Source organism: Podarcis pityusensis (genome assembly GCF_964106645.2).
Source record: "Podarcis pityusensis genome assembly, chromosome: W".
Classification (NCBI taxonomy): Eukaryota; Metazoa; Chordata; class Lepidosauria; order Squamata; family Lacertidae; genus Podarcis; species Podarcis pityusensis.
In genome coordinates, this window is record NC_138045.1 from 24,797,156 (window position 1) to 24,821,435 (window position 24,280).

General features: G+C 49.6%; 1 long non-coding RNA gene and 1 pseudogene across 2 annotated transcripts in view; both read left to right on the forward strand.

Moving 5' to 3' along the window:
• Positions 1-24,280, forward strand: part of LOC308467843 — a 277,660-nt gene that overhangs the window by 29,116 nt on the left and 224,264 nt on the right. The gene's annotated exons all lie outside the window — the stretch shown is intronic.
• Positions 17,687-18,673, forward strand: LOC308467644 (E3 ubiquitin-protein ligase RNF4 pseudogene; annotated as a pseudogene). The gene has a single exon. The product of its transcript is annotated as an E3 ubiquitin-protein ligase RNF4 pseudogene (transcript).

Here is a 24,280-nt window from a genome sequence, read left to right on the forward strand (position 1 = left end):
TCCTCCCCCAACACATCCAAACCCTTCCCTCCCCCTGTTACTTCAGGCGATGCTGCTTGCCAAGGCCCCCTTCGCCACCCCACTTCTGGTTGATCGTCCAACCAATAAGAGCGGTCCGTGTCCACCCCCGAGCACGATCCCCTTGGAGGGCTCGATTCCGGCGTGGTCTCCTCTGCGGAGGAGAACCCCCGGAAGGTGCTGCCTGAAAGTGTGGGCGTAAAAAGCCAGTCGTCAAAATACTCCTCTGGCATGGGCCTGTGTGGGAAGAGTGCATGGAACTCGTCTTTAAGAAGAGGTTCCTCCAGAGCATAATCTGGCACCCAACTGTTGGCGCTGGCCGGGGTACCTTCCCTGGCGAGGAGGTATTCCACTCCCTCCTCCCCCCATCTTGATTCCAGAATTTCCGTGACCTCGTTGAGTGTCGGGGTCCTCGGTGACTTCCCCCCCCCCCGGTGACTCTCTACGTGGGTCTGGTGCCGTCCCTGGCTCCTGAAATCTGTGTGGGGCCTTGTAGGGTGTAAGCACCGACCTATGAAAGACCGGGTGCATTCGGGAACCTTCTGGGAGGGTCAACCGAAAAGCTACGGGATTGATCCTGCCCTCAACTTGGTATGGCCCTAGCTGTTTGTGTCCTAGCTTCTTCTTAGCTAACGACTTGGCCGGCACCGCCTGGGCTGCTAACCATACCCAGTCCCCCACCTGGATGTCTTCTCCTGCCCTCCTGTGCCTGTCTGCCTGCACTTTGTAGGCGTGTTTAGCTAGTTCCAAGTGCCGTCGTAGCTCCTCGTGGACCTCCTGCAATTCTGCTGCTAAATGCTCAGCTCCCTGCGACTCCCCCTGCGTCGTTGTCTCCAACGCCAGGAAGGTTCTGGGATGTCGCCCATTGTTGGCGAAGAACGGTGTCACCCCCGTTGACGCGTGCTTCGTGTTGTTGTAGGCAAACTCGGCCATCGGTAAGTAGTCCACCCAAGTTGCAGGCTTTTGATTGGCGTAACATCGCAGGTACTGCTGCATGATGGCGTTGACCCTCTCCGCTTGGCTGTTGGTTTGCGGGTGTCTCGCCGACGCTAAGTTGATCTTGACATTCAGGATGCCCAGGAGCTTCTGCCAGAAACTGGAAATGAATTGGCGACCCCGGTCGGACAGGATGGACCGCGGTAAGCCGTGCACCCGGAACACGTGGTCTATGAACAGCTTGGCGGTCTGTTCCGCTGTTGCCACCTTCGCGCAAGGAATGAAGTGCGCCATCTTGGTGAACAGGTCTACAACCACAAGCACCTCCGTCTTGCCCCGCGAACTGGGCAGATCAGTAACAAAGTCCAGCGCCACCCTTTCCCACGGCTGTAGTGGCGTCTCCAGCGGTTCCAGCAATCCCGCTGGCTTCTTGTGCACTGGCTTGGACCTCTGACAAGTGTCACACCTGGCGACGTAATCCGCGACCTCTCCCCGCATCTGGGGCCACCAAAAGTCTCTGGCTACTAAGTCCGCCGTCTTTTCTTTGCCGAAGTGACCCGCGCTGGGTGCGTCGTGTAACTGCTGTAAAACCTTCGCGCGGAGATCGTCTCCCGGCACGTAGAGAGCACCTTTGCGGGTCAGCAGGCCGTCGCGTATCTGGAATTCGCCGTCCTTTGCTGTCCCTCTTCGCACCTCCTCCATCTTGGATTGTGCGAACGGATCCGTCTGTAGCGCGCGTCGTACCGCGTCCAGGTCCACGGCGGCGGAAGCGCACGCCCACGCTTGCGGTGCGAAAATGTGCCTGGCTGCCACTGGTGCCGCTTCCTCGAGATACTGCGGTTTCCTGGAGAGCGCATCCGCTATGACGTTGTTGTCTCCCGGGATATACTCTATCCGGAAATCGAAATCCGCAAAGAACTCCGCCCATCTCATGTGCCTCTGGCTCTGGAGCTTCGCCGTGCGCCAATACTCTAGGTTCTTGTGGTCCGTGCGGACCTGCACGGTGTGCTTGGCTCCGATAAGGAAGTGCCGCCACGCCTTGAAAGCCGCGTGGATGGCCAACAACTCCCTGTCCCAGATGGTGTAGTTCTGTTCTGACTTGCTGAGCTTCCGGGAATAGAAAGCGCAGGGCCTCCAGTTCCCTTGCGGATCTTCCTGCAAGAGGACGGCCCCCACTGCTCTGTCAGATGCGTCAGTCTCAACCCGCATGGGCCTGCCGGGATTCACGTGTAGCAGCTGGTCTTCGGACGCGAAGAGACTCTTAAGTCTCCTGAAGGACTGCTCCGCCTGGTCCGTCCAGGTGAACTTTTTCTTCTTGGAACTGAGGGTGTCCGTGATAGCTGCCGTCTCTTTCGCGAAACCCCTGATGAACTTGCGGTAAAAGTTGGCGAAACCGACGAACCTCTGGACCTCCTTCCGATTGCGCGGGCTATTCCAGTCCAACACCGTGCGGACTTTGGCGCTGTCCATGGCTAGTCCCTTGTCGGACAGCCGGTAGCCCAGGAAATCCACCTCCGTCACGTCGAACTGGCACTTCTCCAGTTTGGCGTAGAGTCTGTGCTCCCGTAGCCTCTGCAGGACCTCCTTTACGTCTCTCTCGTGAGTCTCCTGCGATTCTGAGAAGATCAGAATGTCGTCGAGGAAGCATACGCACTTCTTGTAGAGGAGTCCTGCTAGCACGTGGTGCATGAATGCTTGGAAACAGTGGGAGCCATTTTGGAGACCAAACGGCATAACTCTGTATTCATAGGTGCCCAGCGGCGTGAACATGGCCGTCTTCCACTCGTCACCTTCCCTCATGCGTATTAGATTGTATGCTCCGCGTAGATCCAACTTGGTGAAGATCCTCCCCTTCCTCACCGTCGCGAGCAGGTCGTCAATCTTGGGCATGGGGAAGGCCTTGGGCTTTGTCATCGAGTTGATGGCCCTATAGTCCACAATGAGCCTTTTTGGGGGCGTGTCCTTCTTCTTCACGAAAAACACAGGACTGCCCCCCACGGCCTTGGATTCTCGGATGAATCCCCGCTTCAAATTGTGATCTATGAACTCCCGGAGTTCCTGCATCTCATCTTCAGACATGGAATACAGCTTCGCAGTCGGCAGCGTCGCCCCTGGTAAGAGGTCAGTTGCACAGTCGTAGGGCCGGTGGGGTGGTAATTGGTCAGCTTCCTTTTCGCAGAAGACCTCCAAAAACCCCTTGTACTTGTGGGGCACTGCCTGCACCATGCCTAGATGCAACTGTTGCCCTTCCTCCTGGCCCTCCTCCTCCTGGCCGGTCTGGATGCAATGTTGTGCGCAGTAGGACGAGCCAAAGGTGAGCTGCCGCTGGTACCACGCTAATGATGGGCTGTGTCTATCCAGCCAACTCATGCCTAACACTATAGGCGTGTCTGACAGTTGGGTGACATTGAAACTGATGACCTCGCGATGATTCCCAATTTTCAGCAGCATGGGTGGCGTCTGTTGTACCACTTGCCCACCCAGCAACTTTCTGCCATCTACCGTGACGACGTTCAGAGGCAGCGTGGCTGGTAGTAGCGCTATGCGATGCTGCTTGATGAACTGCATCCCCACGAAGTCTGCGTTGCTCCCTGAGTCAATCGTAATGGGGACTTCCAGGGTGAGTCCATTAGGTAGCTGGAGAGTAGCAGTGAGCTGCACCACTGGCTTGGGTGGTAAGGGGTCTGTAGGCTGCAAAAGCGCTGGGGACTGCTTCACTGACTTGCCTGGCGGAGCCCCAGCATCTCTGCTTCCAGCCAGGCATTCTCGTTTCCCTGAAACTGTTCTCCTTGGAACGCTTCCCCTGTTACTGTTGCTAAGGCTGCAGTGTGCTTCTGGAGCCTCTGGGGACACTCTTTAGCCATGTGCTGTGCACTGTCACAGATGTAACACTTCCTGGTCCCTCTAGGAGGCTTCGCCTTGACTGCTCCGGACGCTGAGGCTCCGGCAGCTGGCTGAGCCCTTGCACCACCCAGATCCATTGGTTCCTCCCCTCCCTTCAGCATAGGCGAGGGATTTGTACGTCCCAGGTCCCTGGGAAGAAGAAAAGGAGGCGCTCTAGCTGGTGGGCGGACATGACGCCCCTCCTCACTGTGCCAAGGGCGTTCTTCGTGGCGCACCCCTATCGTGAGTGCCCTCTGCACAACGTCTGCTAGGGTTTGAGGTCTGTCTCCCCTAGCCAGCTCATCTTTTACTGAGCCATGAAGCCCCTCCCAGAACAAGTCTCTCACTGCCAGGGAGTCCTTTTCCCAGCCCAGCACATTCAGCAATGCAAAAAAGCGAGAATGGTACTGACGCACTGTAGCCTTGCCCTGCCGCAATCCATGCATCTCCTGGCGCGCCACATCAACGTCAACGGTAGATTGGAAGCAAGCGTCCATGGCTTTGATAAATTCGTCAGAGTCCCTGCGGGCAAGACCATCTTCGCGCCACAAATTGCGTAACCAGGTTCTAGCTTCCCCATGCAAATGGGACACAATAAAGCCTACTTTCTCCTCCTCATCTTTGAAGTCTTTTCGAAGCAAATGCAGCGCGTATAGGACGTCTGCTCTGAAATTGGGATAATGCTTCAGGTTCCCATCGAAGTGGGCTACTAAATTGCCCCCCCTCCGTCCGAGACCGATTCCCTCTGATCTGGACCCCGGGAACCCCTGTTTGCACGCCTGATCCCACCTGGCTTGCAGATCCTGGCATCGCGCTTCTGCTTCGGCAACTGTCTTCTGAGAGACCCGTACTGCAACGGAGAGTTCAGCGACTGCGTTTTGCAGGGTCGTTATCTGCTCCTCAGTAGTCATGTCTTCCAAACTTCGTGAGGTTTGCAAAAAATTTTTTTTTGCAGTTTTTGAGAAGTGACTTACTGTCAGGGCTGCCTCAAGTCTCAGCTCACAAAAGACCAACGCCTTTCTTTTCTTATATACAAAAGTGTTTATTGCAGTTCATTGTTTGCTTCAGATCCGAGGCGCGCAGCCCTACGTCTGCTAGGCTTAGACCGCTGAAGTCCCTTCTGAATCCGTCCCTCCCCTGCACCAGTTTAAGAGGCTTGCGCTGCTCCACCTCTTTCTCTCTTTCCTTTTCCGCAGGGTCTTTCTGCCCGCTGGGGTTTCGCCCCTCCTGGATTCCTCCGACGCGGAATCAGACTGCTCTTGCCCCCTCCTGCGGGCTTTGGGACCTGGCCCCTCCTCCGGGCTCCCTGTACTTCCGCGCGCCTCTACATTTGAACTTGGCGCGCGCGCCCAACCTCTAACTTTCCTTTTGACAGCTACGCTACTCCCTTCACTACTCCCCTCCCCTTCCGGGAGGGTGGCTTGCTCCGACCTCCCTCCTTTCTCTACTGCCGGAGCCGCCTCCCCTGATACACTGGAACCTCCACCCCCTTCGCTGCACTCTGGCGGGGAGGCTGGTCCTGACGCCCAGCTGCCACTTTGGGATCCCCCGCTGGCCCCCTGCTCCTGACACGTCCCCCCTGGGGCTCCCCTGGCCTTGACCACCGGCGCCCCCTTCTGGGAATCCTCTGATTCGCTGGAAAGACTCATGGAATCTCTAGAGTCATTGTCATCCTCTTCCTCGCTGTCCTGGGATTCATCCCCATCGCTCTCCATCTCCTGCCTACCCTGTGCCTCTGTCCCTGAACCCCTGACACCAGTCTTCTATGAATCTCTGATCCCGCAGGTTTCGAATCCTTCCTGTTAATTTATCTAATTCTGCATAGTCCATCAGCTTCACCCTCCATTCTTCTTTCGTTGGTATTTCTTCTTGCTTCCATTTTTGTGCAAATAATATTCTTGCTGCAGTCATTGCATATAAAAACAACTTACAATCCTGTCTATTAATATCATCTCCTACAATGCCAAGTAAAAATGCTTCTGGTTTCTTAATCAATGTCTGTTTCAACATATTTTTCATCTCATTATATATCATTTCCCGGAAGCTTTTCACTTTTTTACATTCCCACCACATGTGATAAAAAGGTCCTTCCTTTTCTTTACATTTCCAACATTTATTACTTATTTTATACATTTTAGCTAATTTTACTGGGGTGATATAACACCTATACATCATTTTCATCACATTTTCTTTCAAAGCATTGCATGCAGTAAATTTTAATCCTTCCTTCCACAGTTTCCCCCAATCTTTTAACTGTATATTATACCCAAAATCTTTGGCCCAGTGTATCATAACCGACTTTACCTCTTCATCTTTCAAATGCCATTCAAGCAGCAATTTATACATTTTAGACAAAAAAATTTATTTATTATTCAATACATCAATTTCAAATTTTGATTTGTTATCATCAAATCCTTTCCCCCTCAAATCCTGTTTAAACATTTCATTGACTTGGCGATAGTGCAGCCAATCACTTACATATTCTTTAACCTAAAAGAATAACCACTTTAACCCAAGTGGTTAGCACGCTGTCCGCCAGCCCAAAGAGTGCTGGATTGTCTGTGTGCCGCTTGTTCGCTTATGGTAGTCTGTTGTAACATACACAGAGCTACTCTCTCAACTGGAAAGGAGAGTAGAACACTTCAAAATGAATAAATTAATCAGCCACAGGTTTGCTTGATCTATAAGTGATACGTTGTGGTCTCAATATTGATCCCTTAATTGGTCTAGGGGTTTTCAATTCAGCTATGCAGTTGTTCCTCGCAATATTGACTTGATAAAATGCTTATGACCCTGAGAGGTAGTGCCTGGCCCATGGTCACTCAGTGAGCTTCATGGCCTGCTGTGGATTTGGACCCTGGTCTGCCCAGTCTTAGTTCAACACTCTTAGCACTACCTTTTACTGAAGAAAATAAACTTGTTCAGAAACAGCATAGTCAAAGAGCATACACCGAGTGCTCCTAGCAGCCTTCTTCGTCTTCCCAGAGGCACAGCTCTTCGTTACTGATTAACTGGAGTCCTGGAGCCGCTCCGTCTGCAACAACACAACATACTGGTTGAGACACACACACTCTACACACAGACTGAGGCCCACAGAGATGGCGGGTTACAATTATAGGGAACCCAAGATGAGTCCCGAGTCACAGTGACCCAGCATTTGACTGCTAACACTTAGGCTTGACAGATTTGTGTAGCCCTCGTAGGCCGCGCTGCCTAGGCCTGGCCTGCTTCTGCTCTCAAGAACCTTTGTCTCCTGACAAAACCTCAGCCCTGTCCTTAAGCGCTTAGCCATCTTCTGGGTTCTTGGGACAGGAGCATGCAGCTAAAGTGTCCCATCCTTGCTGCTCCTCACCAGTTCAGAGTCAGGCAGGTCTTTGGCCAATTTGTGGCGATGAGGCATCTAATCATAGCCTGCATTTTTATCAAGGCTTATAGTTTGATTAGGGTCTGTATTTTAAAATGAGCTTAAAGATTTTCAAATGTTTTATGCCAGGCAGAAGACCAGCTGCCTAAGTACTTTGGCAAGATGTTTATCCTCCTGGACAAGGGGGCCCCCTGATTTATAGCAGAAAACAATTCTCAAAGTCGTAAACAAGGGAATTACAGGCTGAGAGCAAGGTTATACTGACCCTACATAATTAAGAGTTGGTAAATAGTAAAATAAAACCCTGTGCCTCCCATTAAATTTGAGTCATATCTTCCTAAGGTTAAAGGCCAAGAGCAAATGGAAAAGAAAGCAACTGGCTGGAGAAGGGGAGTGTAAACAGAAGAAGAGGCTTTTTCCCTATTTTATTTTGAGGCTGTAAACTATTCCTTCCCTTTTACTTTGAGAAGGTTTATTCTTCTAAAAAGCTATCTATGATAATGTATGAAATATACTGGCTTAAATGTAATTATGCAAAGGATCTAGAAAGAAAGAAATGTTAAATTCTTATTTCATAGAGTCATATTGCTGTAGGAGACCAGAGGGGCAAACGAGCCCAGCCCCCTGCCAGACAGGAGACGCCATCGAGCACTCCTGACATATGGTTGTCAGGCCTTTGTTTAAAGACCTCCAAAAAAGAGATCTTTCATTGATGATGCATGAGAATGTGAACCCAAGATCTCTGACATCTGTTTAAGATAAAAATTTAAAACTATTAACCATCTGTTTTGGAGGGCAATAGGGCAAGGAGGGCAAGAGGTGAGCTGGTAATTAAGGTTCCTTGTTGAGACAAATGTAAGATATATGACTACTTATTTGTCATTTATAGATAGAAGAATATATAGCTTTTTGTATCCCATAAAAGGCAATAGGAAATGGGTGTATCTTTTAGGATTGGTTATAGCAATCAGCCAATAGGAAATTCAACCAGGCTGATTGGACAGAGGCAGCCAAAGGAGGAGCAAGGGGGCTGGGCTGAGGGAATATAAGTGCTGGCCATAATGGCAGGAGACCAGGCCAGAGCTTGGTAACCATATACCACTGTGCCTCTCATTTATTTGTCTGACAAATAAATTATTATTTTAATTTCTCTATTGCTGCGTTGAATATTTCATTCCAGCTAAGCGTTAACCACAAGCAGGGTGCTACAGCGATGCATCGACTTTGATGTGATCGAGAGAAGTGAAGCTACTGTGGAACCATTGCTCTGCCAAGTCCTCAAGGGGCGGTACAGAGTTCTCCTCCCTCCCACTTAGTCCCACAGCCACGCTGAGAGGCAGGGACTGGGCATTCAGTGAGCTTTACGCCTAGTGTGGATTTGGACCCTGGTCTGCCCAGTCTTAGTTCAACACTCTTACCACTACCTGTCAGAGGTGTCGGAAATCAAGCCTATATCGGGAGTAACTGGCAACACTCCCAGGCACCCGGCTTGGTCTCCTGTTGACCTCCCTGGCTGCATTCCCCAGCAAGATCCAGGCTAGGTCTCGATAGGCGATTCTTCTCAGCGTGGGAAGAACACACCCCCTCCCTCCTGCTCCCCCTGCAGGGAAAAGGAGATAGACAGAAACATTCAGTGAGCTTCACGCCTAGTGTGGATTTGGACCCTGGTCTGCCCAGTCTTAGTTCAACACTCTTGCCACTACCTGTCAGAGGAACTGGCAAAAAGCCACAGGAAAAGATTTTGCAAGGATACAACAGTCTCTCAATCTGTGCACTTTTGCCCATGCTAGACCCCAGCAATGCTTATGCAGCTGCAGTAAAAGAGCCAGGATGCTTCCTTGGATGTTTGAGCATGGGCCATACTGGAGATCTAACTCCTTTTTGTGTCTCTCCTCCTGCTGTAGGTCCGAGGGCAGCTTCCAAAGAAGCTACTGGGTAAGTTTGTTTTACTTAAAGTCTTTGGAAAAGAGGTGGACAATATTGACGCTGCTTCTGTGCAGTCGCTTTGACTGTGAGCCCGATCGAGATGCACAACAGTGCACTGCCGCCTTGGGCAAACGAGAAGCTATGGAGGGATCATGCAACTTTTTGTTCTTTTCAAAGTTTGCACTTCAAGACTTTTATTTTTTTTAAAAATCCCCTTTGCAAATTCGAGAAGTTTCCCTATGTTGTGCCTTAGCATTTGACGCTGCTTCTGTGCAGCCTCACCAGTGCACTGTGCTCACTAGAAAGACTCCCTTAAAAATCCATTCTTTGCCAAACTCATTTTGGCACCAATGCTCTCCCTGATAACAACAACAACAACAACAACAACAATTTATTATTTATACCCCGCCCATCTGGCTGGACTACCCCAGCCACTCTGGGCGGCTTCCAACAAAATATGAAAATACAGTAATCCATCAAATATTAAAAGCTTCCCTAAACAGGGCTGCCTTCAGATGTCTTCTAAAAGTCTGGTAGTTGTTGTTCTCTTGGACATCTGGTGGGAGGGTGTTCCACAGGGCAGGTGCCACCACCGAGAAGGCCCTCTGCCTGGTTCCCTGTAACTTGGCTTCTCGCAGCGAGGGAACCTCCAGAAGGCCCTTGGAGATGGACCCAGGTGTCCGGGCAGAACAATGGGGGTGGAGACGCTCCTTCAGGTATACTGGACCGAGACCATTTAGGGCTTTAAAGGTCAGCATCAACACTTTGAATTTTGCTCGGAAACGTACTGGGAGCCAATGTAGGTCTTTCAAGACCGGTGTTATGTGGTCTCGGCAGCCGCTTCCAGTCACCAGTCTAGCTGCCGCGTTCTGGATTAATTGCAGTTTCCGAGTCACCATGGGTAGCCCCATGTAGAGCACATTGCAGTAGTCCAAGCGGGAGATAACTAGAGCATGCACCACTCTGGCGAGACAGTGTGCAGGCAGGGAGGGTCTCATCCTGCGTACCAGATGGAGCTGGTAAACAGCTGCCCTGGACACAGAATTGACCTGCACCTCCGTGGACAGCTGAAGGAGAAAAATAATAATTTCCTTAATAACAATTTAAATAGTGTATTTAACTAAAACAATAAAATTAAAGCATATGTGTCAGGGGTTCAGGAGCAGAGGCAAGGGCAAGGGAGGAAACAGAGAGCGAGGGAGAGGAGGCAGAAGAAAAGATGAGTGATGACGACGACCCGAGATCTCCGAGTCTTTCCAGTGAATCAGAAGATTCACAGAAAGGAGCACCAGTGGCCAGGGCAAGGGGGGAGCCTAGGGGGACACCCCAGGAAGATAGAGCCAGAGGGGACTCAGAGGGGAGCAGTTGGAAATCAGGACCAGCGTCACCGCCAGAGAGCAGGGAAGAGGAAGGGCGCCAGGGATCAAGCGCTGGCAGCTCACAACAGGGGGGAGGGCACGAGTCAGGAGTGGCCACACCTCCATCGGGGAGCGAAGAAACGGTCAGACGGAAGGTGGAAGGTTGGGCGCGCGTGCCAAGTTCAAATGCACAGGAAGGTGGCGCAGTAGGCAGCCCGGAAAGGGAGCCAGGTCCTAAAGCCCGCCGAAAGGAGGGAGAAGAGTCAGGGGGGTCAGCGTCAGCGTCAGAGGAATCCCGGAAGGAAGAGACCCCGGGGGGCAGAGGGACCCAGAGAAGAACAGTCAGGCGGAAAAGGTGGAGCAAGGCTAGGATATTAAGTTGGTGTACAAGGGGCGGAGACTCAGATGGAGCTTCGCCGATCTAACCATGAGACGTAGAGTTGCACGCAGCAGCTTGAGAATGGAAACTGTAACTCAATAAAGACTTTTATTTAATGATCGCTGGCTAGCGTGATCCTCTGTGAGCTAGGATCTGGAAGCAGCTCTGACAGTAAGCTCCATCTCTAGATTGTGGGCATCTACGTCCTCGCGGAGAGGAGAGAAAGCGGGTGCCTACTAGCGAGCTCACGAACGGCAGACAACATGACGGCCGAACAGCAGATAGTGGAACTCAGAGAAGCAGTGACACGACTGAATGCCGAGGCTCTTGCATCCAGGAAGAGAGAGGAGGACGCAGCTGCCGCCTACAGGGATCTCCAGGTCAGGTTGGAAGTGCTTACGAAGCAAGGGCAACTGACACCCAAACCGGAGGGGATTGGGTTGGGGAGACGAACAGGCGGTTTGGTCTCTCACTTCGATGGGAATTTGCAACAGTACCCCAACTTTAGAGCAGATGTAATGTGTGCACTGCAACTGCTGAACAAAGACTTTAGAGATGAGCAAGAGAAGGTGGGATTCATCATGTCCCATTTGCATGGAGATGCTAAAGCATGGCTGCGCAATTTGTGGAGAGATAAGGATCCGGCGCTCCAAAATGCGGATGCCTTTATTAAAGCGATGGATGGGTGCTTTTTATCAAGCATTGACGTGGATCTTGCTCGGCAGGAGATACATGGACTGAAGCAAGGGAGGGCCAGCGTAAGGCAGTACCATGCCCGCTTTTTCGCTTTGGTCAGTGCCCTGGAATGGGACAGAGATTCGGCTCCTGTAAGAGACCTGTTTTGGGAGGGATTGCACGGCTCGGTTAAAGATGAAATTGCGAGGGGGGAGAGACCCCGGACCACGCAGGAGATCGTTCAGAGGGCGCTGGCGGTGGGGGTGCGGCTGGAAGGACGTCCGTGGAGCAGGGACGAAGGGCGTGGAGGGCGCGAACCAGCCAGGGGCTCCTCCTTCCTTCCCAGAGAAGCAGCGCGTGCGCAATCCACGCCTCCGCCAGGAGGAGGAGCGGAACCTATGGAGGTTGGAGGTGCAAGGGCTCAGTCAGCAGCCAGAGCCCTAGCACCGGCAGCAGTGAAAGCGAAGCCTCCTAGAGGGAACAGGAAGTGTTACATCTGCGATGATCCACAGCATATGGCGAAAGAGTGTCCCCGGAGGCTCCACAAGCACACTGCAGCCTCAGCAATGGTAACTGCAGCAACGCAGCAAGGACAACCACAGCAGGGAAACGAAGGAGTCTGGTTGGAGGAAGAGGCACTGGGGCCCAACCAGACGTGTCAGTGAAGCAGTCCCCAGAGATTTTACAGCCCATGGACCCCCTCCCGCCCAAACCGGTAGTGAAGCTCACCGCGTCGCTCCAGCTGCCCAATGGAATCACCATGGACGTGCCAATCACCATTGACTCCGGAAGCAATGCGGACTTTATAGGGCAGGACTTTGTCGACCGGCACGCTATACAGTTGCTGCCTGCCACGCTGCCCCTGCAGGTTGTCACGGTGGATGGCAGGGAGCTGCTAGGGGGGCAAGTGGTGAAGCAGACGCCACCAATGGTGATGCGACTTGGGAATCACAGGGAAATCATCAGCTTCAATGTCACTCAACTATCGGACACGCCCATTGTATTGGGCATGAGTTGGCTGGACAAGCACAGCCCGACGCTGGCTTGGTACCAGAGGCAGCTGACCTTCGGCTCTTCCTTTTGCGCTGAACACTGCATCGTGCCCAGGCAGGAAGGAGGGGAAGAGGAGTCACAGCTGCAGCTAGGCACGCTGCAAGCGGTTCCCCACAAGTACGCAGAATTTTTGGAGGTTTTCTGCGAGAAAGAGGCAGACAGGCTACCCCCCCACAGACCATATGACTGCAAAATTGACCTGCTGCCGGGGGCGGCGCTACCCAAAGGGAAGCTGTATTCCATGTCTGAGGACGAACTGCAGGAACTCAAAGAGTTCATAGATCATAATTTGGAGCGCGGTTTCATCCGAGAGTCCAAGGCAGCGGGGGGCAGTCCGGTATTCTTTGTTAAGAAGCGGGACACGCCCCAAAAAAGACTTGTAGTGGACTTTCGCATCTTGAACAGTGTAACCAAGCCATCGGACTTCCCCATGCCCCGAATCGACGACCTCCTCGCAAAGGTACGGAAGGGCAGAGTGTTCACCAAGTTGGACCTGCGAGGGGCATACAACCTCATTCGCATGCGGGAGGGAGATGAGTGGAAGACAGCCATGTTCACGCCCCTGGGCACCTACGAATATAGAGTTATGCCTTTTGGATTGCAAAATGGCTCCCACGTTTTTCAAGCTTTCATGCATCACGTGTTGGCGGGGCTCCTCTACAAGACGTGCGTCTGTTTCTTGGATGACATCCTGATCTTTTCGGAATCGCAGCAGGAGCATGACAGACATGTCAAGGAAGTGCTGAGCAGGCTACAGCAACATAGGCTTTACGCCAAGCTGGAGAAGTGCCAATTCGACGTGACGGAGGTGGATTTCCTGGGCTACAAGTTGTCTGATAAAGGGCTCGCCATGGACAGCGCCAAGGTCCGAGCAGTGTTGGATTGGAAAAGCCCACGCAACCGGAAGGAGGTCCAACGGTTTGTCGGCTTCGCGAACTTCTATCGCAAGTTTATCAAAGGCTTTGCGATGCAGACAGCGGCCATCACGGACACGCTCAGCTCCAAGAAAAAGAAGTTCATCTGGACAGAGCAGGCGGAGCAGTCCTTTCAGGCACTCAAGCGTCTCTTCGCGTCGGAAGAGCAGCTGCTTCATGTCAACCCCAGCAGGCCGATGAGGGTGGAGACAGACGCTTCGGACAGAGCCGTGGGAGCAGTCCTGCTGCAGAAAGACCCGCAGGGGGTTTGGAGGCCGGGAGCGTTTTACTCAAGGAAGCTCAGCAAGTCCGAACAGAACTACACCATCTGGGACAGGGAGTTGCTGGCCATTCATGCAGCGTTCAAAGCGTGGAGGCACTTCCTGATCGGCGCCAAGCACACGGTGCAGGTCTGCACGGACCACAAGAATCTAGAGCACTGGCGCACGGCACAGTTCCTGAACCAGAGGCAGATACGTTGGGCTGAGTTCTTTGCGAATTTCGACTTCCGAATAGAGTATGTCCCGGGGGACACCAACATCATGGCGGATGCTCTCTCCCGTAAGCCACAGTATCTGGAGGAGGCAACGCCAGCGGCCGCCATGCACATCTTCGCACCGACAGTGTGGGCGTGCGCGGCGGCAACAGTTGACCTGGATGCGGTGCGACGAGCGTTGCAGGATGACTCCTTCGCGCAAGCAAAGATGGCAGAGGTGCACAGGGGCACGGCAGCGACCGACGAGTTCCAGCTGCGAGATGGTTTGCTCATCCGTAAAGGGGCCATCTACGTGCCGGGAGACGAACTTCGCGCCAAGGTACTGCAGCAGCTGCACGACGCGCCCACTGCCGGGCACTTTGGCAAGGAGAAGACGGTGGAATTAGTAGCCAGAGACTTCTGGTGGCCCGGAATGAGAGGGGAAGTCGCGGACTACGTGGCGAGGTGTGACACCTGCCAGAGGTCCAAACCAGTGCACAGACCGCCGGCCGGACTGCTGGAACCGCTGCAAACTCCGTTCGAGCCATGGGAGAGAGTGGCCCTGGACTTTGTCACGGATCTGCCCAGCTCGAGGGGCAAGACGGCTGTGCTGGTGGTGGTGGATTTGTTCTCCAAGATGGCACATTTCATTCCGTGTGCGAAGGTGGCCACGGCGGAACAAACCGCCAAACTGTTCATAGACCACGTGTTCAAGGTTCACGGTCTGCCGCGGTCTATTCTGTCCGACCGAGGGCGACAGTTCATCTCAAACTTCTGGCAGAGGCTGATGGGCTTCCTGAACGTCAAGATCAACCTGGCGTCGGCTAGACACCCGCAGACCAACGGGCAAGCGGAGCGGGTCAATGCCATCATGCAGCAGTACCTGAGATGTTATGCGAATCAACAGCCTGCGACGTGGGTGGATTACCTGCCTCTCGCCGAGTTCGCCTACAACAACACGAAGCATGTGTCCACGGGGGTCACGCCGTTCTTCGCCAACAACGGGAGGCACCCTAGAACCTTCCCGGGACTGGAAAGAATGGGGGAGGGGGAGCCGCAGACAGCAGATGCGTTCGCGTCGGAGTTGCAGGAGGTCCACGATCAGCTGCGGTGGCACCTGGAGCTGGCTAAACACGCATACAAGGTACAAGCGGACAAACACAGAAGGGTTGGCGAAGAGATCCATGTGGGAGACTGGGTCTGGTTAGCAGCCCACGCAGTGCCGGCCAGGTCGTTGGCGAAGAAGAAACTAGGGCATAAACAACTGGGGCCCTACCAAGTCGACGAACAGGTCAACCCGGTGGCTTTCAGGCTGGCTCTTCCGGAGGGTTCCAGAATGCATCCGGTGTTCCACAGATCGGTGCTCACTCCCTACAAGGCACCTCACAGGTTTCAGGAACCAGGAACGGCACCGGGTCCGCTCCGAGAGAGAACCGGGCAAGGGGGAGTGGCACAGGAGGAGCGCATCAACGAAGTCACGGAGATTTTGGACTCCAGATGGGGGGAAGAGGGGGTAGAATACCTTCTCGCCAAGGAGGGCACCCCGGCCAGTGCCAACAGCTGGGTGCCGGGCTACGCTTTAGACGAACCTCTGCTCAAAGAAGAGTTTCATGCCCTCTTCCCACATAGGCCAATGCCAGCAGACTTTTTCGACGACTGGCTTTTCACGCCCACGCTTTCAGCCAGCACGTTCCGGGGGTTCGACTCGGACGAGGAACCGACACGAGACGCCCGTTCCCCGGAGGGGTCACCCTCGGGATCTGCTTCAGAACCCTCGTATTGGTGGGATGATCGACCAGAGGAGCAGTTCCGCAGAAGGTGGCTGGAGGGTCCAGGACGAGCAACGTCTCCAGAAGGCAACGAGGGAGAGACGGACATGGACGTTTTCGGGGACGACCCGGGTTTCGAGCATGGCGGCACAGAGATGGAAGCGGAGGTGACCGTCGTCAACGAGAGCAGGGAGGAAGAACCGGAAGACTTCGGATGGCGGCCCGCCACGGGAAGCGAACTGTATCCGACATTCGTCCCCCTGACACGGCAGCACCCAGATCCCGCACCGGAAGGAGGGGAGGGGGGAAGAGGGGGCTTCGAGGGGGGGATGGATGTCAGGGGTTCAGGAGCAGAGGCAAGGGCAAGGGAGGAAACAGAGAGCGAGGGAGAGGAGGCAGAAGAAAAGATGAGTGATGACGACGACCCGAGATCTCCGAGTCTTTCCAGTGAATCAGAAGATTCACAGAAAGGAGCACCAGTGGCCAGGGCAAGGGGGGAGCCTAGGGGGACACCCCAGGAAGATAGAGCCAGAGGGGACTCAGAGGGGAGCAGTTGGAAATCAGGACCAGCGTCACCGCCAGAGAGCAGGGAAGAGGAAGGGCGCCAGGGATCAAGCGCTGGCAGCTCACAACAGGGGGGAGGGCACGAGTCAGGAGTGGCCACACCTCCATCGGGGAGCGAAGAAACGGTCAGACGGAAGGTGGAAGGTTGGGCGCGCGTGCCAAGTTCAAATGCACAGGAAGGTGGCGCAGTAGGCAGCCCGGAAAGGGAGCCAGGTCCTAAAGCCCGCCGAAAGGAGGGAGAAGAGTCAGGGGGGTCAGCGTCAGCGTCAGAGGAATCCCGGAAGGAAGAGACCCCGGGGGGCAGAGGGACCCAGAGAAGAACAGTCAGGCGGAAAAGGTGGAGCAAGGCTAGGATATTAAGTTGGTGTACAAGGGGCGGAGACTCAGATGGAGCTTCGCCGATCTAACCATGAGACGTAGAGTTGCACGCAGCAGCTTGAGAATGGAAACTGTAACTCAATAAAGACTTTTATTTAATGATCGCTGGCTAGCGTGATCCTCTGTGAGCTAGGATCTGGAAGCAGCTCTGACAATATGTATCCATGTTTGTTAACTAATGTGGTTAAACGTGTTGGGGTTTTTTTGTTGAGTTTTAGCACACATGAAAGACTTAAAACAAATACTTCTTTCCTGATGAATAGCCTTTGGACTATAATGTAACTTAAATAGAAAACTATCTTTAGAAAGATCTTTCCTCCAAAAGCATTTTATTTTAAAAATCCAATTTAAATAAAAAACAGATGTTTTAATTATTCTTTTTTAAATCATTGATTTTTATCCACCCTGTTGGGTGTACACATTGAATGTGTCATACCTGGGAAATACCTCTTGCAAGAGCAGCCATAGGAGGAATTTCATTTAAGATTTCCCATCGTCCTCAGCTTGGCTATGTGCCCTGGTTCTTCTTCAAGAAGAGACATTCATCATGAGTTCTTCCCTTCTCCTTATCAGACTCTTGTATAAAGAGGACTGTCAAGGTAGGGAAAGATGCTCCACCTCGTAATAATCCTAATTGTTTTAGCTAATCTCTTGGCTGAAAGATAGAAAACAAATCTTTGTGTGCCTGCTTCTTAGCCTAATCCTGTTTCTTCCCACGTGAATGCAGTTCTATAGAGTAACACGAAAGACACCCTAACTCAGGCTTCCTCAACCTCGGCCCATCCGATGTTTTGAGACTACAATTCCCATCCTCCCTGACCACTGGTCCTGCTGGCTAGGGATCATGGGAGTTGTAGGCCAAAAACATCTGGAGGGCTGAGGCTGAGGAAGCCTGCCCTAACTCCTCAAGATGTTGAACTTGCTCCAGCTTTGGAGTACCTGCTATAAAAGAGACAACTCTAAGAAAGTCACGGTGCTCCAAAGCGTCACCAGTTGCATCAAGTTGCTTTAGAGAGAGCATTCATGATCATCATTATCACATTACAGAATTGCTTGGTGACTAAGCAGGGAGCAGCACACGGAGATAAGGGGGGAAGCAAGTACTCTGCAGCCTGTGCCTCTCCCATCCCTGTGCATCATGAGTTCAACAAGTACAGAATGTAATGCAACCCAGCACAGCAACAGCAAGAGGGGCAGTCGCAACACCTCCGCAAGACCTCCTCATACTCTGGACAAGATGATGGTGGGAACTGCTTCTGAACCCTGTATCCCCTCCTCCTCCTCCTCCCTGCCATCCACTTCCTCCCTGGCCTTACCTTTGTTACAAACTGCCCTTACTGGCTCCCCTCCTGTAGCAGGGCTGAGTTTTATGGAACAAACTACTCCTTTCGGTGGTAGCAAAGGACCTGAGCACCAGGCGGTTCAGAGAAAGTATTGTGGATGCAAGACTCGCTCTGTGCAAACCTGTAATCAAAGGAAAATAGCTGTTGCAGCTGCACAAGTAGAACCACGCAGCCTTAATGATAGAAGTATTGATGTGGAAGTAGTTGACCTCACTTGCGAAACTTCAGAATCTATAGTTGTTGATCTTACACAGGACGATTCTGTTGTGCTTATTGGAGAGAGTGGGCAGCAGCCCAATAGAGAGTTCAGACGTCAACCATTGTCTGACAGCCTCATATTTAGTGGTGGTGGTGGTGGTGATGATAGCAGACACACACAGAGTGGTGCTCTTGCCACTAGAAAGCTCCCCAGAGAAGTGGGAAGGAGGGAATTTGCAAGATCCTCAGGCACTTTGAGTTGTGGAATTTGCATAGACAGCTTTGCAGAGATTGTGCAAAGCGGACGGCTTATAGTGTCAACAACTTGTGGCCACATCTTCTGTAGTCAGTGCCTCAGCAATTTTCTTAGGTATGCTAACTTTTGCCCAGTTTGTAGGGGGAAACTCACTCCAAAGGAGTATCATCCAATTTATATGTGAAGACATGGGTGTTCCTGAACATAGTCTAATGTGGCCTTCATAAACATGAGTGAACGCCAAAGAACACACCAAGTACAGTATATATGATTTCAATATGACAGTTAGCAATTTCACTTTTTCCCAGTTGGCCTCCTTATAGTCCAGTTGTACTGTTTCAGCTTCGTTTTGCTTTAAGGTTTTTGCAGCTCACATTTTTTGTTTTGTTTTTTTTTTAAAATAATTTTTATTAAGATTTTAAACAACAAAGAAAGAGAAAAAAAAAGCAAAAAAACATACACAATACATATAACAGCAACACACACAAAAAAGAACACAAAATTCAGCAATAAAAAAGCAAAAAACATAACAATTAAAAACAGTATCTCTTTTCCATTTCCATTTTTAAGTTACTTATTTTCTGGACTTCCTCATACCTCCCTCTTTTGTATTCCAATCCAAATTATTTGTCCAGCAGTTTCTTTTCCACTTTTTTAATCCCAATCTTTAGTTTGATAAAATATTAAAATATATAACTTCAACTTCTTTAAACCTAATCCTTGGTCTTAATATCATATACCGTTAAAATTTTCCCTCTTAATATCAAATTTCCATTTCTTTAAACATCTTTAATCTTAATCTTTAATCTTAGTCTATCATTAACTTTAACCTGTACAGCTGGAAACCACTTGTTTTCAGTCCAACATCACTCTAACATTCCTTAATTTTGCAGTGTTTCTGAAGATAGTCTTTGAATTTCTTCCAATCTTCCTCCATCGACTCTTCTCCCTGGTCACGGATTCTACCAGTCATTTCCGCCAATTCCATATAGTCCATAAGTTTCATCTGCCATTCCTCCAGCGTGGGAAGTTCTTGTGTCTTCCAATACTTTGCGATGAGTATTCTTGCTGCTGTTGTTGCATACATAAAGAAAGTTCTATCCTTTTTTAACACCATTTGGCCGACTATGCCCAGGAGAAAGGCCTCTGGTTTCTTAGGGAAGGTATACTTAAATACCTTTTTTAATTCATTATATATCATTTCCCAGAAAGCCTTAATCTTTGGGCACGTCCACCAAAGGTGAAAAAATGTACCTTCAGTTTCTTTACATTTCCAACATTTGTTATCGGGCAAGTGATAGATTTTCGCAAGCTTGACTGGGGTTATGTACCACCTGTATATCATTTTCATAATATTCTCTCTTAAGGCATTACATGCCGTAAATTTCATACCTGTGGTCCATAACTGTTCCCAGTCAGCAAACATAATGTTATGTCCAACGTCCTGTGCCCATTTAATCATAGCCGATTTTACCGTTTCATCCTGAGTATTCCATTTCAGCAGCAAGTTATACATTCTTGACAAATTCTTAGTTTTGGGTTCTAACAATTCTGTTTCTAATTTGGATCTTTCCACCTGGAAGCCAATTTTCCTGTCCAATTTAAATGCCTCCATTATCTGATAATAATGAAGCCAGTCTCGCACTTTGTTTTTTAGTTTTTCAAAACTCTGCAATTTCAGTCTATCTCCGTCTTGTTCCAGAATTTCCCAATATTTCGGCCATTTGACCTCCATATTGACCTTTTTCAAGGCTTTCGCTTCCATTGGTGACAGCCACCTTGGGGTTTTGTTTTCTAACAAATCCTTATATCTTAACCAAACATTAAATAGCGCTTTCCTGACAATGTGGTTTCTAAATGCTTTATGTGCTTTGACCTTATCATACCATAGATATGCATGCCATCCAAATACATTATTGAAACCTTCCAAGTCCAAAATGTCAGTGTTTTCAAGAAGTAGCCATTCTTTTGCAGCTCACATTTTTTGAGGTCTGTAAACGTTTGAAGAACAGCTTGGAGGGTATGTCTGCTGCTGCCACATTGCTTTGTGCCGATATCTCATTTCTGTTCTAGTTCTGTTGCTGCTTTGAGAAAAGACTGATGTTGAGTGAACTCATCTATTCATGATTAGGCTATTTATAGTCATCTATGATAATACAACCTGCAGCTTCTTTTTGCAATTTGCCTTGTAAAAAACCAAAGCCAACCACTCACCAGTGGAAGTCTGTTCCACATCTACTTGTTTTCTAGTGGCAAACCCCTCTTTCTGTTGATGTAGCCCTAATAAAGACCAAGGTTTATACAACACTGTGGCTCATTTCTAACGCTGCATGCATAAATGGTTTATTACAAAGAACTCTTGGTGGTCCGAGCCTTCTCTTGAAGAGAATACAGCCATCATGTTAGATCTGAGCAGCTTTTCCCATCCAGGCATATGCTTAAGGAGCAGTTCATAGTGGAGTCCGTACCAAGGTTGCCACGTGGGGCAGAATCCAATCGAGATGAGCTAAGCCATTTATGAGAAACACTCCTCAAATGGCTGGAAGAGGATAAAGTCATTCTCTGCTTCTCATAAACGCTTTGCTGTGGGGAAGCTGCACCCATAGGGCCATGTTTCAAGCAGCAAGCATGTAAGACTTGAACCTCGCATGATGAAGTCAACTTGAGTTGCGGTGACTCCCTTTCTCAGCCCTGTCATGTAGTCATAGTGGAACTATGAATGGCTTGACCTGTTGAACTTTGGGATGCTGCTGTACTAATAGGTCTAATTGCTTTAAAACGTTTTATGTTGATAACTCTTAAATGAAAGACTTTCTCTTAAATGTATAAAAAATGCCTTCCAGTAGCACCTTAGATACCAACTAAGTTTGTTCTTGGTATGACACTTCTTCAGATACATGAGCACACAAAAGCTCATACCAATCACAAACTTAGTTGGTCTCTAAGGTGCTACTGGAAGGCATTTTTTTATTTTGTTTCGACTACGGCAGACCAATACGGCTACCTACCTGTATCTTAAATGTATGCCAGCCAATCTTCCATTGGTAGAAAACATGGGCTATCCAGCTAATCAGCAGCATCTCACCAGGCCTTAATTGGCTGCGGTGAGTCTCATAATATTTCCCCCCATGTTTCTTGTTTATTCGATTTTAAGGCGTCTCGTAACATAGTGAAACCTCACCCGTGACAGCTTGGAGGGCCAGTGTTACGCTTCCAGTTCAGCACTGGATTGAACACCTTTTTAAAAAGGGAGGCTTCCTTAGTCTCCCCGCAGCCTGCTGCAGGGGCCTAGCTGCACACACCCCATATTAGACTTGCACATAGCCTGTCAATCATGTGGCATGGTTAGGACTTCCACAGATGGCGACTTCCGGGGTGGCGCCACCGGCAATGGCGGACTCCCTCTGAATTGGAGGGACTGGCTCCACGGTAAACAGGGTCTACTCCACTACCGCAAAGCGGGGACCCCTTCAAAATCACAGGCGGATTAAGCCTGTGACCGTGGGACTCGGCGGGCACCTTTAGCGCCCCCCCAATCCGCTAAGGAACCCACTAACGGGCTCTGAAGTGAGGAGGGGGAAGTGGCGCGGTGCTGTGAGTCAATCGCTATTTCCGTGGAGCGAAGCCGCATAGCTGTTGCCGGAGAGCGCTGCCTTCTTTCCTGGGACAATTTGGACTAAAATAAGCACCCGTGAGTACTTAGAATTTGAACAATTGGATATCAAACAAAGATTTGTGAGAAGGACAGAATCGGACTATATATATAAAAAAATATCTATTGAATTTGGTACGGAGCGGGAAGGGCTAAACAGGAAGTCACCCTTCCGTTCTTTTGTAAACAGAATAAAGCAAAGGCAATTTACACTAGAGCTCAGAAAATCGTCTTTAAAAGAGTGGATTTCAACATTTTAAATTGGGAATCTTTTTTTGGACTTTTTGAAGTAACTGTAAAAGGAAGTAATTTTCCTCCGTCCTGATTCTGGAGCGGGGTGTCAGGACTGACGTGAGTTCACCAAGGTAATTGTTTTTTGACAGACAGCTAAAAGAAGAGAAACTTTGTGATTCCACTGTTCCCTTTCGCATTTTAAAGGAATATATATGGACAAAGTATCTCAAGTACTTTGGAAAAAAAAGGAAACTTTGTAGCAAGAATAAACATAAGTCTTCCCCCTAGGGGGAGCTTGTGAAACTAACTCCAGGGAACGGACAGCTGTTATAAAATAACCGTGGGAAAGTATTTGACTTTGCAGGACAATGTACTCAGAAGCCTTGGTGTGTGCTTTTTACAAAACAAATGCTTTACTGGAAGAATTACACGATAAGGTGAACTGGATGGTCATTTCGACTAGAAATCTTAAACAGGCAGTGGAATGTTTTGACCAGACTGTGGGAAAACATGTGGAGCCCACTCAGGATTCAAACCAGGAGTGTGTTTTGATAGAACAGGAGTTTGTGGTATTAAATCAGGAGTGTGTTTTGACAGAACAGACCCAACAGGAGATGGTAATGGGCTGCGAAATGCTTGGGACTGTGGGGGCTCTCAACTTTGGAGGGCCCTTGAAATATGCCTTTAAATACTACATGGAATGCAGCGATGAATACGGAAAAGGGTCTGATCTGTCGAGAAGGGTTAAAAACATTATCAAGTTGGAGCTACCACGAGCAAGAGACATTGTCAAGCTGGAGTTACCACGAGTAGGAGATAAGGGAAATTACAGCTATAGATACGAAGAAGAGCTGCGGAAGGGCCATGGAAGTGACCTGAGGGCCTCGGACATAAGGTTACCGGGCTAGACTGATGGGAATAAGGACTGACAAATCCCGGAACCAGGAGGAAGGGACATTGGATAAAGATTGGACTTGTTCATATCTTTCTTTTTCTCTTTCTTTATTATTAGAATGTTTCATAAAGTTGATGAATGATAGAAAAATGTTGGAAGAAATTACCTGGCTTTAGTAAAGATGCTTAAAGAATTATGAAAGAATATTATGATTATAAGAAGCTGGTAAGGTTAAGACTTAAGTTTTAAACTTTAAGGTTTATTTTATTATAGAAAGATAGGATTAAAATAGTCTAGGGTAATGTAATGATAGAATTTTATGAAACATGGAAAGGAAAGGATTTGCTGGGATAATTAATAACTAGGATACAAAGGAAGGGAGGAGGAGGAGGTCTAAGAAAGAAGGCAATGACAGTTAAGGGTCTGAAAATAATGAACTTGTTTTTAAATGGGTTTTTTTCTTTTTTAAAAAAAACAAAACTTTGGGATTTTTGTAATTTTGTCACTTTTTTGTTTTTTATTTGAAATTTTCTTTTTTCTTTATCCTGTTAATTATATTTTACTTTTTGTATTCTTTCTTTATTTTTCTCGTCATTATTCTCTTCTTTTTGTAATATTTTGAAAACTTCAATAAATATCTTAAAAAAAAAAAAGGACTTCCACAGGTGGCATTGTCTCTGTGAACATGGGCTGTAGGGATCAAATACTCTGTGCAAATGCGTCTGGTCTTACCAGAACCTATATGCATCCCCCAGCTTTCGAGGGGAGCTTAAGACAGAGTGCTCAACGGAAGGTCATTTCCATTTGTCCCTACCATCACCGTTTCTGTTCTGTTTGCACAGGCACTCTTACTGAAGAACAAATGACACTTTACCCAGGTTGGGACCTTGGTAATATGGTGCCCTCCTGGTGCCTTCTAAAAGCCAGGCAGGGGAGGGGTCAGGCTTGGGGAAGGATGCACAAGGCTCTGGTGGGGTCCTAGAGCCCTCTCATCTCATTCCCAAAGCTGG